Below are 14,918 nucleotides of genomic sequence, written 5' to 3' on the forward strand. Positions count from 1 at the left end.
TGTGGTGCCAGCCAGTGGCCCGGCACTTGGACACAGCAGCAAGACCCCAGACTATCACACTTCACCTGGGAGGGTAGAAAAGCTCAGGGGTTCTTTGTTCAAGGTCCTCCAGAGGCACCAGCTGAAGCTGCCACGGTTCCACCTTGATAAAACTGTTTAAAAAGATCCAGAGGTCTGACACTCTGCTGTGGAGGACATTCCACATGTTATATTTGCCCAATTATCCAATTTTAAAAGAAGCCACAAAAACAACCAAACAAAATGAAACGAAACAGCAATTTGAATTATGTAGCTTAATATATATACAATTGAAGACATTCAAAATATTGACAGTATCATTTGCTGGCAGTAACGAATAATTTGGTCCTGATAATAGCGTATAAGCAAAAATAACCATGCGGGGTATGCGTGGGGTACGGAGTGCAGGGCTTTTGGACCCCCGTCACCTCACGTACTAGCGTGTCAAGCCAACATTCCCCTTTTTATGCTGTATGTCATTACCATCTCCTCCCATTTTCAATTCATCACACTTGTATCACTGCCCTCATCATCACCTTTACCACGCATGCTCCACACTTCTTTAAGTAAGTTGTACCACTGTTTGGGGATCTTCTTTGAGGAAGGCCTCTCCTCTTCCTCCATGTCCTGTAGTTCACCTTTTGGATTACACATGCGCACCAAGCTGCTACAGTATAAGCCAATACTGTGTTCTAACATTAAAGCAGTGGATCTCATATAATCAACATTTTCCTGGTGTCCAACCAAATTCTCCTCTCTTCCACTAAATTTAATCATAGTTATCTCTTGCTTCCTCCTGTTCTGAACATCTGCAGGAGACCTGTAGGGCGAGGGATAAACCCTCCTCTCCCTTTCTTGCTTGGCATTACACCTTTAACTGTTTTATTATTTCCAAATATTAATTACTTTATTAATATTGATTACTCTTTCAAATTTGTCAGCATGAATGATATCTATTTACCACACACAGTTCTCATCTTTTGGGCATTTAGGAGCTTTTCATTTTGCTTTGCACCCAAGAAAAATATACCCCCAAATGTGCACAAATAACTCCTTTAGCATGTCCTCCTTTTCAGCTGGTTTTTCCATTTTTCTCTGCTATCTTGTCCTCATCTTTCCACAAGTCCTGTGTCTATTCAAGTCCAGCCTGGGACCGTGCACGCATTTGCTTTAGTTCTGTAGTGATTTATGCCCAGCCATCCTGCCAACCACACCCATTTCAATGTTGCAACAACCTAACTCTGGGCTGCAGTATGTGAATCACACTCGGCTGTGTGAGATGGCAGAGCACCAGAGCAGGCACTGAAGAAGGGGCATTCGGTACATTAGTGAAGTGAGTGCTGGAACCTGGGCTAGCTCTTAGAACTCCGGCACTACGGCAGGAGTCGGGAACTGCCTCGCTATGGGGATTTACCAGAGGCAGAACCTGTAGTGCCACTTGCTCTCCAGTGCCAGACACAAGCCACGACAGGGACGAGGCACAGGAGAAAGGAGGAGGCGTCCCGTCTTCAGGTTCCACAAGGAACACCTTAGTCCAGGCGAAGAGAACAGGATGAAAAGCCCCTAGCTGTACTGCCCAAGGGGTTTTGTACACATACAAGTCATGGGGTGGATGCAAACAATGAACCAATAGGGAATGCTCAGGAGAGGAGTGAGGGGATTACATCAAGTGTCTGGGGCCAGTTGGGGTAGGAGGGTGGAGAGGATGGGTCACAAGGGCCAATGGGGCTCCCAGGAGTAGGGGAATTCCAAAGGGGAGTTGCAGTCAGGGATTGGCCCAAAGGTTTGGGAACCAAGGGGCTGGGTTGCCTTGACAGGCAGGGAAAGAGCTGGAACAAGGGGTGGGGAAGGGCACGAGGGACAGTTTGGAGGGAGGGTAAAACCCACAGGTGAACCAAGTCAGGAAAAAAAATGGGGGATAACAGAGCCCTTAAACAACACTTAAAATGAAATCAATAAAATAAATTTGAACTGCAACAATAAGAGCATCTTGAGGGACGCAGCCTGACCAGCAATGTCAGCAGGCAAAAGAAAGGTTTTGCTAAGCAATGGCCCTTTGATGAAGCAAAACATTTACAATCAGGGCAGTCCATTCATGCGGACGGGCGCACACTCTGGGGGTAGAGCTGAGGCCATGAGGTCACAGCAGGGCTCTGGGGTCACAGCAGGCTGAGCTCTCAGCAGGCCCTGAGGTCACAGAGGTGCCAGAGGTGCCAGAGCCCCGTGGTTGCAGAGCAGCACAAGGAGCCAGCACTCAGTCCCTGAGCACAACTGTTGCGGCAGCAGCAGCGGTGGCAGCAGCGGTGCTGACGTTGGGACAGCGGTGTCGGGACAGCGGTGGCAGCAAGAGCTGCGGGACTGGCGGAGGACAAGGCACCATGGCCCTTGCTCTGCGCCTCCTACTCCTGCTGCTCCTGGCCGTGGCCCTGCCTGCCAGGGCTGCCCAGGCTGCTCCGCTGCAAGCGTGGCGAGCAGGTGAGCCGGCAGCCTGGCTGCCCTTTCCCGGGACAGCGCTCCCTGCTCCCTGGGAAGCGCTGGGGATGGTTTTGCCCAGGGCTTTTGGGAGGGTTTCCTCTGTGGGAGGGAGAGAGACCCCACGGGCCCTGGGCTACTCCAGCCACCCCTCCAGAGATGTTGTAAAGGGCCTGCAAAGAGGTTGGAGAGTGACCAGGAGCCAGCCCAGAGATCCCCAGGCCCCTGTGCACCTTTGGCCATGTCCATTCACATCTGGCTCCCACAGCCTTACCCAACACCCCTGCATTGCCCAGTTCCCTGTGGCAGAAGGGGATCCCAGCACACCATGGAAATGGTTCTGATCTCTGCTCCCTTTTAGACTGGAATCGTGACATGGGTTCTCAGGAAATCCTGATGAATGATGGTTTGAAGTTCCTGGAGGATGCTGGAGGCAAGTTTTCATTCTGCCTTTCCTTAGTGAATAATCAGGGTCAGTGCAACAGAAGCTCACTTATAAACCATTTCTCTTAATATAATCTTAAGGTTGAAAGAATCTGGAAACCTTGTCCTGCTCCCTTCTGGAGCCCTGAGGGATCCCACAGGATCACTGTCAGTGGGAGGAAGGAGCATTTAGCTTTCAATCTTCCTCCCGTGTGCTGTGCCAGTGTGTGCTTCCGTGTGCTCTGTGCAGTCACAGAGAAGAGCAGAGAGGGAAGGGGCCGGGCCTAGGGCTGTGCCCCGGGGCTGAGCCTTGTGGGCAGCCTGAGGATCTCCTGCAGTGCCACAGGAGCTCTTCTGTCCTGCCTTTCTTTGCAGCTGAACCTGCCGGTGAAGGGCCCACATCCAGGACAGAGGCTCTGGGAGATGCTGAGGGTAGGTCAAGGCCTTTCCCCTGGGAGAGCTGCCAGCTCAGAGCCCAAAGCTGGGCCAGGGAGGCAGCGCTGCAGGTGCCAGCACAGAACCATGCACGTGTGTGCCCGCGCCCTGCACGATCCCCTCACTGCTGCTGCGGCTCAGTGGTGCCCGTGCAGATCAGCAGAGATGGCAGAAGCTTCTGTGGCTGTTGAGTTACAGGTGTGTCTGCAGGGAGGACTTCTCCAGCTCCAGGGGTGAATGCTTGGCCCCAACCCAGCTCCCATGGCAGGGGTGAGTAGTGTGTCCCTGCTGACCCCACAGGCTGAGCCCCGCTTTTGTGGGATCCATTCCTGGGAAATGGAAGTATTTTTCTCTAAGTTCCTCTGACAGGGAAGATCCAAGACACAAGAGACAAGATATCCCTGGAACCACCCAAACAGACGAAGCAAGAGCTGAAGGAAATGCGGCAGGGAGGACAAGGTGGGCGCATTTCCCTTGTGCTTCCCGAGGAACACAGCAGCCGGGGGCTTTGGCTGCCCATCTGGACACGCCGTGCCCGGCACAGCGGGAAGGGATCCATGGCAGCCTCACTGCCCCGCTGCTGCTTTCACGCCCTGCATGGGTGTTTCCCAGCCTGGCCTGGCTGCAGCTTCTGCCCAGCCTCTGCCAGAAGGCATTTGGCATCAGCTGACAGGCAGCCCAAACTGTAACACACCCTGAGATCCCCCACTATATCCAGCCCTGCAGATTAGGAAAAGGGTGGCTGTTTGGAGGTGGAAGTGCTCTCATCATGCCACTGTAACCTGGCCATTTTCCTGCTCCATAAATTTCACAAATATTACCTCTGATGCCACCGCCCAAGTGGGGAACAGCTCCATCTGATGCAGCTGTCTCCCTTCCTTTGTCAAGAGATTGACATAGAGCTTCAGTGGAAGGTGGCATTTCCTGAAGGAAGCACTCCATCTTCGGTGCCAGCCCCAGCTGCAGGAAGGAAGGCAATGCCAGACACGGGCACAGGCACAGCAGGTAATTGCTGTGCCGGGCTCAGGCCTGGCCGGGGCTGTGTGGCAGCAGCTCTTCCCCCAGGGCCTGCCCTTGCCCGGCCCAGCAGCAGCCAAAGCTGGAGGCGCCTCGGCTTCCAGGCCTCTGGAGCTTGTTCAGAGCCCCGGGGAAATGGGACTGGTGCAGCAACGTCCCTGGCGCTGCAGCTGCTGCGGAGCTGGCCCTGAGTGCCCAGATGCCCAAGGCACAGGAGCAGCCCCGAGCGGGAGCCCTGCCGCCAGCCCAGGGCCAGAGCCAGCCCTAGCACACAATGGAAACAGTTCTCATCTTGGTTTGCTTCCAGACTGGGATGCTGGGACAGTTCCTCCATTAGCCTGGCGCTCTGAAGTTGTGAAGCCCTCTGGGCATTCTGCAGGTATGTTCTCACTGTCCCACCAAGGCGTAATGTTTGACTGACTGGTCAGGACCAGGTGACAGAAGCTTCTGTGGCTGTTGTTTTACAGATGTGTCTGAAGGGACAACTCCACCAACTCCTACCTTGGATGCTGCACAAAAGCCCAGCTCCCATCACAGGGGTGAGTAGTGTGTCCCTGCTGACCCCTCAGGCTGAGCCCTGCTTTTGTGGGGTCCATTCCTGGGAAATGGAACTACTTTCTCTTAAGGTCCTACGACAGGAGAGACCAAAGACATGGCAGGCAAGAAATTCCAGGACCCATTAGAAATCATGTGGCAAATGCTGAAGGAACGTCTGCAGAGAAGGCAAGGTGGGTGCATTTCCCTCATTCTTCCCCTGGGTCTCAGCAGCCGGGGGCTTTGGCTGCACATCTGGACACGCCGTGCCCGGCACAGCAGGAAGGGATCCATGGCAGCCTCGCTGCCCCGCTGCTGCTTTCATGCCCTGCAGGGCTGTTTCCCAGCCTGGCCTGGCTGCAGCTTCTGCCCAGCCTCTGCAGGAGGGCATTTGGCATCAGCTGACAGACAGCCCAAACTGGACCACCGGACATGCCCACCCTCAGATCCCCTGCAATTTCCTGGTGTCCAGGCAGATCAGATGTTGGGGCTCTTTGGGGAAAGAAGCAGCCATGGGTTGTCCCAAAATCCTGGGTGTTTTCTGATCCTTATCCATTCCTTTCACAAGTGATGCCTCCTGAAATTGTCCCCTACACAATTCCCAGTCAGGAATGTTTCCATCTGATCCAGCTGTCTCTTTTCCATTTTTCAGAAATGAAAGGAGAGCCTGTGCAGAAGGAAGCATTTCCCGGAGGAAGCAGTGGTTCCGTGCCAGCCTCTGCTGCAGGAAGGGAGGCCATGCCAGGCACAGACACAGGAGGTAATTGCTGTGCCTCTGGGCCTGAGCCCTGCTGAGGCTTGAGCTGCCCTCTCTGCTGCTTGGCAGTGCGGGCACAGCCTGGACTAGAGCGGCACAGCCCAGGGGAATTATCCCGAGCAGGCTCAGGGCACTCGGGTCCTGAGCAGTCCTGCTGGGGTCCCTCCATGGGAGACATGTCCTGAAACCTGGCAGCGACTGCACGGGGTGCCCACGGTGGGGAAAGGACAGAGGGGGAGAGCAAGGCTCCAGTGTGTCCTGAGAGGGCCTGGCTTGTTGCCCTTGGGATCTGGGGGGTGTCCCCACAGAAGGAGGGCAGGAGGGACAGAGGGAGGTAGGGAGGCATAGCTGTGGCACTGCCTGCTGCAGTTTGCCCCAGGGCTTTAGGGAGGATTTCCTCTGTGTCTGAGGGAGAGAGCCCCAGGGCCCTGTGCTGCTCCAGCCACCCCTCCCTGAGATGTTGCTGAGGGCAGGGAAAGAGTGTGGAGAGTGACCAGGAGCCAGCCCAGAGCTCCCCAGGCCCCTGTGCACCTTTGGCCATGTCTATTCACATCTGGCTCCCACGGTCTTACCCGACCCCCTGGCAGTGCCCAGTTCCCTGTGGCAGAAGGGGATCCCAGCACAGCCTGGAAAGTGTTCTCATCTGTGCTCCGTTCTAGATGAGGTGTCTGGGAAGGCTTCTCCATCAGCTTGGATGAATAAAGTTTTGAAGCCCTTGGAGCCTCCTGCAGGTATGTTCTCAGTGTGCCACCAAGGAAGAATTGTAGACAAGCGGGCAGGAACCAGGTGACAGAAGCTTCTGTGGCTGTTGTGTTACAGATGTATCTACAGGGAGGACTTTTCCAGCTTCTCCAGCTCCTACCTTGGATGCTATACGCAAGCCCAGCTCCCATCACAGTGGTGAGTAGTGTGTCCCTGCTGACCTCAGAGGCTGAGCCTTGCTTTTGTAGGATCCATTCCTGGGAATTGGAAATATTTTTCTCTAAGGTACTCCAACAGAGAAAGTCCAAGATACAACAGATAAGATGTCCCTGCAACCTTCCAAACAGATGAGGCAAGAGCTGAAGGAACCCCTGCAGACAAGAGAAGGTGCGTGCATTTCACTCATGCTTCCCCTGGGACTCAGCAGCCGGGGGCTTTGGCTGCACATCTGGACACGCCGTGCCCGGCACAGCGGGAAGGGATCCATGGCAGCCTCGCTGCCCCGCAGCTGCTTTCACATCCTGCAGGGCTGTTTCCCAGCCTGGCCTGGCTGCAGCTTCTGCCCAGCCTCTGCAGGAAGGCATTTGGCATCAGCTGACAGGCAGCCCAAACTGTAACACACCCTGAGATCCCCCACTATATCCAGCCCTGCAGATTAGGAAAAGGGTGTCTGTTTGGAGGTGGAAGTGCTCACATCATGCCACTGTAATCTGGCCATTTTCCTGCTCCATAAATTTCACAAATATTACCTCTGATGCCACCGCCCAAGTGGGGAACAGCTCCATCTGATGCAGCTGTCTCCCTTCCTTTGTCAAGAGATGGACATAATGCTTCAGTGGAAGTTGGCATTTCTTGAAGGAAGCACTCCATCTTCGGTGCGAGCCCCAGCTGCAGGAAGGAAGGCAATGCCAGACACGGGCACAGGCACAGCAGGTAATTGCTGTGCCGGGCTCAGCCCTGGCCGGGGCTGTGTGGCAGCAGCTCTTCCCCCAGGGCCTGCCCTTGCCCGGCCCGGCAGCAGCCAAAGCTGGAGGCGCCTCGGCTTCCAGGCCTCTGGAGCTGGTTCAGAGCCCCGGGGAAACAGGACGGTGCAGCAACGTCCCTGGCGCTGCAGCTGCTGCGGAGCTGGCCCTGAGTGCCCAGAGGCCCAAGGCACAGGAGCAGCCCCGAGCGGGAGCCCTGCCGCCAGCCCAGGGCCAGAGCCAGCCCTGGCACACAATGGAAACAGTTCTCATCTTGGTTTGCTTCCAGACTGGGAGGCTGGGAAGGATTCCCCATTAGCCTGGCGCTCTGAAGTTGTGAAGCCCTCCGAGCATTCTGCAGGTATGTTCTCACTATCCCAACAAGGCATAATGTTTGACTGTCTGGTCAGGACCAGGTGACAGAAGCTTCTGTGGCTGTTGTGTTACAGATGTGTCTGCAGGGACGACTTCACCAACTCCTACCTTGGATGCTGCACAAAAGCCCAGCTCCTATGGCAGGGGTGAGTAGTGTGTCCCTGCTGACCCCTCAGGCTGAGCCCTGCTTTTGTGGGGTCCATTCCTGGGAAATGGAACTACTTTCTCTTAAGGTCCTACGACAGGAGAGACCAAAGACATGGCAGGCACGAAATTCCAGGACCCATTAGAAATCATGTGGCAAATGCTGAAGGAATGTCTGCAGAGAAGACAAGGTGGGTGCATTTCCCTCATGCTGCCCCTGGGACTCAGCAGCTGGGGGCTTTGGCTGCACATCTGGACACGCCGTGCCCGGCACAGCGGGAAGTGATCCATGGCAGACTCGCTGCCCCGCTGCTGCTTTCACGCCCTGCAGGGCTGTTTCCCAGCCTGGCCTGGCTGCAGCTTCTGCCCAGCCTCTGCCGGAAGGCATTTGGCATCAGCTGACAGGCAGCCCCAATTGCGCCACAGTCCATGCCCACCCTCAGATCCCCTGCAATTTCCTGATGTCCAGGCAGATCAGAAGCTGGGGCTGTTTGGGGAAGGAAGCAGCCTTCGGTTGTCCCAAAATCCTGGGTGTTTTCTGATCCTTATCCATTGCTTTCACATGTGATGCCTCACCTTCCCCATTCCCAGTCAGGAATGTTTCCATCTGATCCAGCTGTCTCTTTTCCATTTTTCAGAAATGAAAGGAGAGCCTGTGCAGAAGGAAGCATTTCCCGGAGGAAGCAGTGGTTCCGTGCCAGCCTCTGCTGCAGGAAGGGAGGCCATGCCAGGCACAGACACAGGAGGTAATTGCTGTGCCTCTGGGCCTGAGCCCTGCTGAGGCTTGAGCTGCCCTCTCTGCTGCTTGGCAGTGCGGGCACAGCCTGGACTAGAGCGGCACAGCCCAGGGGAATTATCCCGAGCAGGCTCAGGGCACTCGGGTCCTGAGCAGTCCTGCTGGGGTCCCTCCTTGGGAGGCATGTCCTGAAACCTGGCAGTGACTGCACGGGGTGCCCATGGTGGGGAAAGGACAGAGGGGGAGAGCAAGGCTCCAGTGTGTCCTGAGAGAGCCTGGCTGTTTGCCCTTGGGATCTGGGAGCTGTCCCAGCAGAAGGAGGGCAGGAGGGAGTGTAGGAGGGAGGGATAGCTGTGGCACTGCCTGCTGCAGTTTTCCCCAGGGCTTTAGGGAGGATTTTCTGTGAGTTTGAGGGAGAGAGCCCCAGGGCCCTGGACTACTCCAGCCACCCCTCCCAGGGATGTTGCTGAGGGCAGGGAAAGGGTGTGGAGAGTGATCAGGAGCCAGCCCAGAGCTCCCCAGGCCCCTGTGCACCTTTGGCCATGTCCATTCCCATCTGGGTCCCATAGCCTTACCCGACCCCCTTGCAATGCCCTTTTCCCTGTAGCATTAGGGGATCCCAGGACACCATGGAAATGGTTCTGATCTCTGCTCCCTTTTAGACTGGAATCGTGACATGGGTTTTCAGGAAGTCCTGATGAAGGATGGTTTGAAGTTTCTGGAGGATGCTGGACGCAAGTTTTCATTCTGCCTTTCCTGAGTGAATAATCAGGATCAATGCAACAAAAGCTCATTTATAAAGCATTTCCCTTAACATTATGTAAGGGCTGAAGGATTCTGAGAATCTTTCCCTGCTCCCTTCTGGATCCCTGAGGGATCCCACTGGATCGCTGTCAGTGGGAGGAAGGAGCATTGATCTTTCAGTCCTCCTCCCGTGTGCTGTGCCAGTGTGTCCTTCCGTGTGCTCTGTGCAGTCACAGAGAAGAGCAGAGAGGGAAGGGGCCGGGCCCAGGGCTGTGCCCCGGGGCTGAGCCTTGTGGGCAGCCTGAGGATCTCCTGCAGTGCCACAGGAGCTCTTCTGTCCTGCCTTTCTTTGCAGCTGAACCTGCCGGTGAAGGTCCCACATCCAGGACTGAGGCTCTGGGAGATGCTGAGGGTAGGTCAAGGCCTTTCCCCTGGGAGAGCTGCCAGCTCAGAGCCCAAAGCTGGGCCAGGGAGGCAGCGCTGCAGGTGCCAGCACAGAACCATGCACGTGTGTGCCCGCGCCCTGCACGATCCCCTCACGGCTGCTGCGGCTCAGTGGTGCCCGTGCAGATCAGCAGAGATGGCAGAAGCTTCTGTGGCTGTTGAGTTACAGGTGTGTCTGCAGGGAGGACTTCTCCAGCTCCAGGGCTGGATGCTTGGCCCCAGCCCAGCTCCCATGGCAGGGGTGAGGAGTGTGTCCCTGCTGACCCCACAGGCTGAGCCCCGCTTTTGTGGGATGCATTCCTGGGAAATGGAACTACTTTCTCTTAAGGTCCTCCGACAGGAAAGACCCAAGATACTGCAGCCAAAAAGTCTCATGACTCAGATGAATTCCGGAGACAAACACAGAAGGAAGCACCCGGAGGACAAGGTGGGTGCCTTTCCCTCATGCTTCCCCTGGGACTCAGCAGCCGGGGACTTTGGCTGCACATCTGGACACGCCGTGCCCGGCACAGCGTGAAGGGATCCATGGCAGCCTCGCTGCCCTGCTGCTGCTATGATGCCCTGCAGAGCTGTTTCCCAGCCTGGCCTGGCAGCAATTCCTCCCCAGCCACTGCAGGATGGAATTTGGCATTAGCTGACTGGGTGCCCCAACTGTACTGTGGGCCTGAGATCCCCTGCCATTTCCCAGTCTCTGAGAAGATCAGGCGGTGCAGCTGTTTGCACAAGGGAGTGCACTGGCCCAGCCCCAATTACCTGGGCTTTTTCCTGATCTTTATCTGTGACTTACACAAGCATTGCCTCCTGAAGGTGCCACCTCCCCAGTAGGCAATATTTCCATTTGATCCAGTTGTCCCTTTTTTCCTTTTTCAAGTGATGGACCAAAAGGCTGTTCAGGAGGAGGAACACTCAGGGAGAAGCAGTGGCTCAGTGCCAGCCCCAGCTGCAGGAAGGAAGGCGATGCCAGACACGGGCACAGGCACAGCAGGTAATTGCTGTGCCAGGCTCAGCCCTGGCCGGGGCTGTGTGGCAGCAGCTCTTCCCCCAGGGCCTGCCCTTGCCCGGCCCAGCAGCAGCCAAAGCTGGAGGCGCCTGGGCTTCCAGGCCTCTGGAGCTGGTTCAGAGCCCCGGGGAAACGGGACTGGTGCAGCAAGGTCCCTGGCGCTGCAGCTGCTGCGGAGCTGGCCCTGAGTGCCCAGAGGCCCAAGGCACAGGAGCAGCCCCGAGCGAGAGCCCTGCCGCCAGCCCAGGGCCAGAGCCAGCCCTGGCTCCCGACTGGGCAGGGGCTGCGCTGGGTCCTGACAGGGCCTGAGCCTGTCCCCTGGGGCTGGGGGTGCTGTCACGGGGCAGGGAGGGCCAGGGCTGGCAGTGGCTGCTCAGGGATGGCTTTGGCCCGTGTCCCTAACAGCAGCCACTGCCCAAGCAGCTGCGCTGCCCCCGGGCTCTCCTCCCGGCCTGCTGGGCTTTGTTGGCTGGCACAGCCTGTGCCAAGGACCGGCAAGGTGCCTGCAGGCCCCAGCTCTGAGGGAAACAGAGAACGTCCTGCCCGTATCCACCGTGCTGCCAGCTCAGCAGTGCAGCACAGCACGGGCTCACGCTCCCCATCGCTCCCCACAGATGCAGCCGGCACCACAAGACCTGTTACCGATGCCCAGGATGGCCTCGGAAGGGGTTTCTGTCAGGGAACAGTCTGCTGGCTAGGGTTACTGGGAGGCGTGCTTTCTTTGGAGCTTGTCTTCATGTTGGGCTGCTTTGGAATCGGGTATTCCTGGAAGAGAAAACAGTGAGTGTTTTGTTGCTCTCCCCCTCAAACAGCTTCTTTTGAAAGTCTAACGTGGTCAGGGAACATTCCCATTGAGACTGCAGTGGGGTTGTGGCCAGTCCATGATTGTCCAAATAACTCTGCTGAGGGTTCTGCTGCTGCCCAGTGCTTCCATTGGCCTCTCAATTGCTGGGCCTTGTCCTGGGGGGCCCGCTGGGGCTGCAGCCAGAGCTGGCTCCCACTGAGGCTGCCTGGCCAAGAGCAGCCCCAGGGGCACGGGGCAGAGGCAGAGGGAGGTGGGGAGGAGAAAGAGCAGGGCCGAGGTTGCCCTTAAAAGGCAGAGGCGCTCTGGGGCCCGCTCCTGGCCAGGGACCCTGCCCAGAGCCGTGCCCTGCTGGCCGGGGCCTTGAGGGGCAGCTGTCCAGTGGGGCCCAGCTGTGCCAGCAGCTCCAGCCGTGCTGGGGAGCCTTGCCAGCTCTGGGCCCTGCTGTGCACGAGGGTCCCTGTGTGCCACTGGCAGCTGGGGCCTCAGCCACCTCCTCTCTGCACAGGAGCGCCTTGGGACAGGAGTTGGAAGACAGTGGCTGCACCTCACACCGACAGCGTGAGCAGCTTCTCCAGCAGCAGTAACGGCCTGGACAGCCCTCTCAAGTGTTCTGTGAAGAGGACCCCAGAACAACCGTCGACAAGGAAGCCTCTTATTGCCCCGTAGATCCCACTGCCACCTGCTCTCCCCATTGGCCTCCCCAAGCTGCCTTCATTCCTTTTTTTATCTCCGTCTGTCCCATCCCAGCCAACCCGAGTTCCGCTAGGGACCCCAGGACCAGCCCAGCACCTTCCAGCACCTCCTCAGACCAACACATCCCTTCCCCTGCCCCTGAGCCCCCTGGCCTTGCCCTCTAGGCAATACTGAAGGTGACACCCCACCCCACCCCACCCCACCCCAACCCACCCCACCCCACCCCACCCTCCCCCCCCCTCCAACTCCCGCTTGCAGGGTAGGCAATGGCCCATTCCTGTGTTGAAATAAAGAGATGGATTTGTGTCCTAGTTTGAAAGCAAAACCAGTGAGAGGCTCCAAGTCAGAAATACAATTTATTAGGAAACGGGAAAAAAAACTAAAATACATGCAATAATACAAAAGAAAAACCACTGACAGGGTCAGAATACAGCCTGACACCCTGCTAGTTAGGGTGGTGGTAGCAGTCCAGATGAAATGGACTTGTGGAAGTGGTGATCCTGTCAAAACAATCTGGTAGCTCTCATCCTCTGGAACAGCAGTGGGTAAGGGCGGCAGTTCCTCTGGGAATCCAGTGGAGAGACTGCTTGTTGTGTCCCAAAACCCAGATTATATCCAGCTGGGGATGCTTAGCTCCTCCCCCATGGGCAGAGCATCTCACAGTGGGCTGATATCATTCTGCCTCATGCTGTGGGTCCTTGATTAGCCATGAAACAGAAATGGCTCTGGGAGGGAGTTATCTCTGAGTCATGTGGCAAGACATTGATGGGCCCATTAACAGGAGATAAGGAAGAAACCATGCCCCTCCTGGTTTCAGCAGCTCTTCAGGATGGCATTAGAATACATCTTTACACTGCAACCCAGGACAAGCGGTCACCCCAGTGTCCAGGTGACAGCAGCAGCAAAGCCCACCCAGCACCAGCACTGACTGAGCTCCATGCCCAGGAGGAGCCGTGGATGCCCACGGTGTGGGCAGGCAGAAGCCAGGCAGGGGCTGCTGTTGAAATGGAGGTTTTGGGGGGTTCAATTAAGTTAGCAATATGGACTAAGCATTTAAATTTTAAATTGTAGAATTATGTGTTGAATTTTAACCTTCTACTTAAGAAACCTCTGCCATGGTACAAAGGGCATAGGAAAATGCAAATTTCTGAAGCTTCTTGCTATGAAGGACAATACCAGCGTAATAAATAGGGCAGGAGATCTTTCTCCTTTTTAATGCCTTTATTAAAAAAATTCAGCTCACGTTGGGGAGAAACGACAGGTCACCCGCACCCCACTGCTCCCAGGAGTGGCACGGAGGAGGAGGATGATGCAGCTGTGCCCGCTGGTATGCAGGCAGAGCTGGGGCTTCCGTCCTCGAGGGAGTAGTGGGAATTCCACTTTTTTGGTCTAACATTCCAGGTCCTCTTCCTAGCTGACATCCTTTCAGGTTAGGGTGAGGAGTAAAAAGGATCTTAGCAGGTACTGGATTAAGTTCCTCACCTTTGGACATTACTTAGGTTTCTTAGTTCCATGTTGGCTCATTGTTTTTAGGGTTTTTTTCCTGGAAAATTGCAAAATTTGGTGAAATGCATTCTCATCTGCATACTAGCTCTGGTGTCATCCCCCCCACCCTGCTACCTGCAGGCTCAGGTGAATCAGCAGGGGGACAATTGCGCTTGATTTCTAACCATTAACTGGTAATTGAAGAAAAACTATTAACAAGAGGTGATTGCAATGTGAAGCTACCAACAAGAAACAGTCAAAACTTCAACTCACAACAACTGGCCCTACCTGTTTAACTTTGCAGCCTTAAAAAAAAAGGACAACTTTTTTACACATAACAGTCCCCCCTTTTTTTCTTTGATCAGGCTGAAGCTTAAGCTTGCATCAACTTGCAATTTTTGGCTCATTAGCATAGAATTTCTTATAATTTTTATATTGATTATAAAATTCCTGAGCACTTTGGTGATCATAGTTACTCAATTTCATTCCTTTTTTTGGTTTTTTTCAGGTTAATTTCTTTAGAGATCCGTAGGTTATTCTGTACGGCAGATGTCACTATTTTAAATAAGCAGGGAAATAAGAAGAGCAAACTAACATGTGTACACACTGTGAAGAAGGCTTTAGTTTTCCAACCTCTTTTGAAAGTCCATGGGTTATCCCACAAGTGGAATCCAGTGCAGGAGTCCTTTCTTGATTTCTTACATATGCTAGTTTTCTTATTTCGTTTAAGATGCTTCAAACGACTGCTACAACTAATTTGATTTGATAAATTACTGTTTTGGTTTAGGTGAGTTGGTCATTAATATGATTAAGAGCTAATGCGGTCTGATTAGATATTATCTCTAATACTGCTTGTAGCTTCATAATTTTGTTTACTATATATTGCTTCTTCCATTTGGTTTTTCTTAAATCGCTGTATATAGGAACTGTTCAACTTGATCCAGATTCTTTGGGTAATATAAAGAAAGCTTGTTTTATAATCCTAATGATGCAACTGCCAGATCAGTCTCTTGGCAATTTAGTGGATGCTGTAGTAGCATAGATCCAAAACAGGTGTTTAGGGGTCTCCCGAAATGTACGATTAGTTTCTGTTGGGCCCTCCCAATATTTAGAAATTTCTTTCATTCTCCAAAAGAGGTTTATCTCTTTTTTATCATACTCATAAAGTCTAT

The 14,918-nt window shown here is 54.6% G+C and overlaps 1 long non-coding RNA gene across 1 annotated transcript; it reads left to right on the forward strand.

Moving 5' to 3' along the window:
- Positions 1–9,669: 9,669 nt before the first annotated feature.
- LOC135289456 (uncharacterized) lies at positions 9,670–10,748 on the forward strand. The gene is made up of 4 exons (XR_010352206.1): positions 9,670–9,731; positions 9,933–10,004; positions 10,092–10,190; positions 10,635–10,748. It is a non-coding gene; the product is annotated as an uncharacterized LOC135289456 (long non-coding RNA).
- The last annotated feature ends 4,170 nt before the right edge of the window (positions 10,749–14,918 follow it).

Source organism: Passer domesticus, chromosome Z (genome assembly GCF_036417665.1).
Source record: "Passer domesticus isolate bPasDom1 chromosome Z, bPasDom1.hap1, whole genome shotgun sequence".
Classification (NCBI taxonomy): Eukaryota; Metazoa; Chordata; class Aves; order Passeriformes; family Passeridae; genus Passer; species Passer domesticus.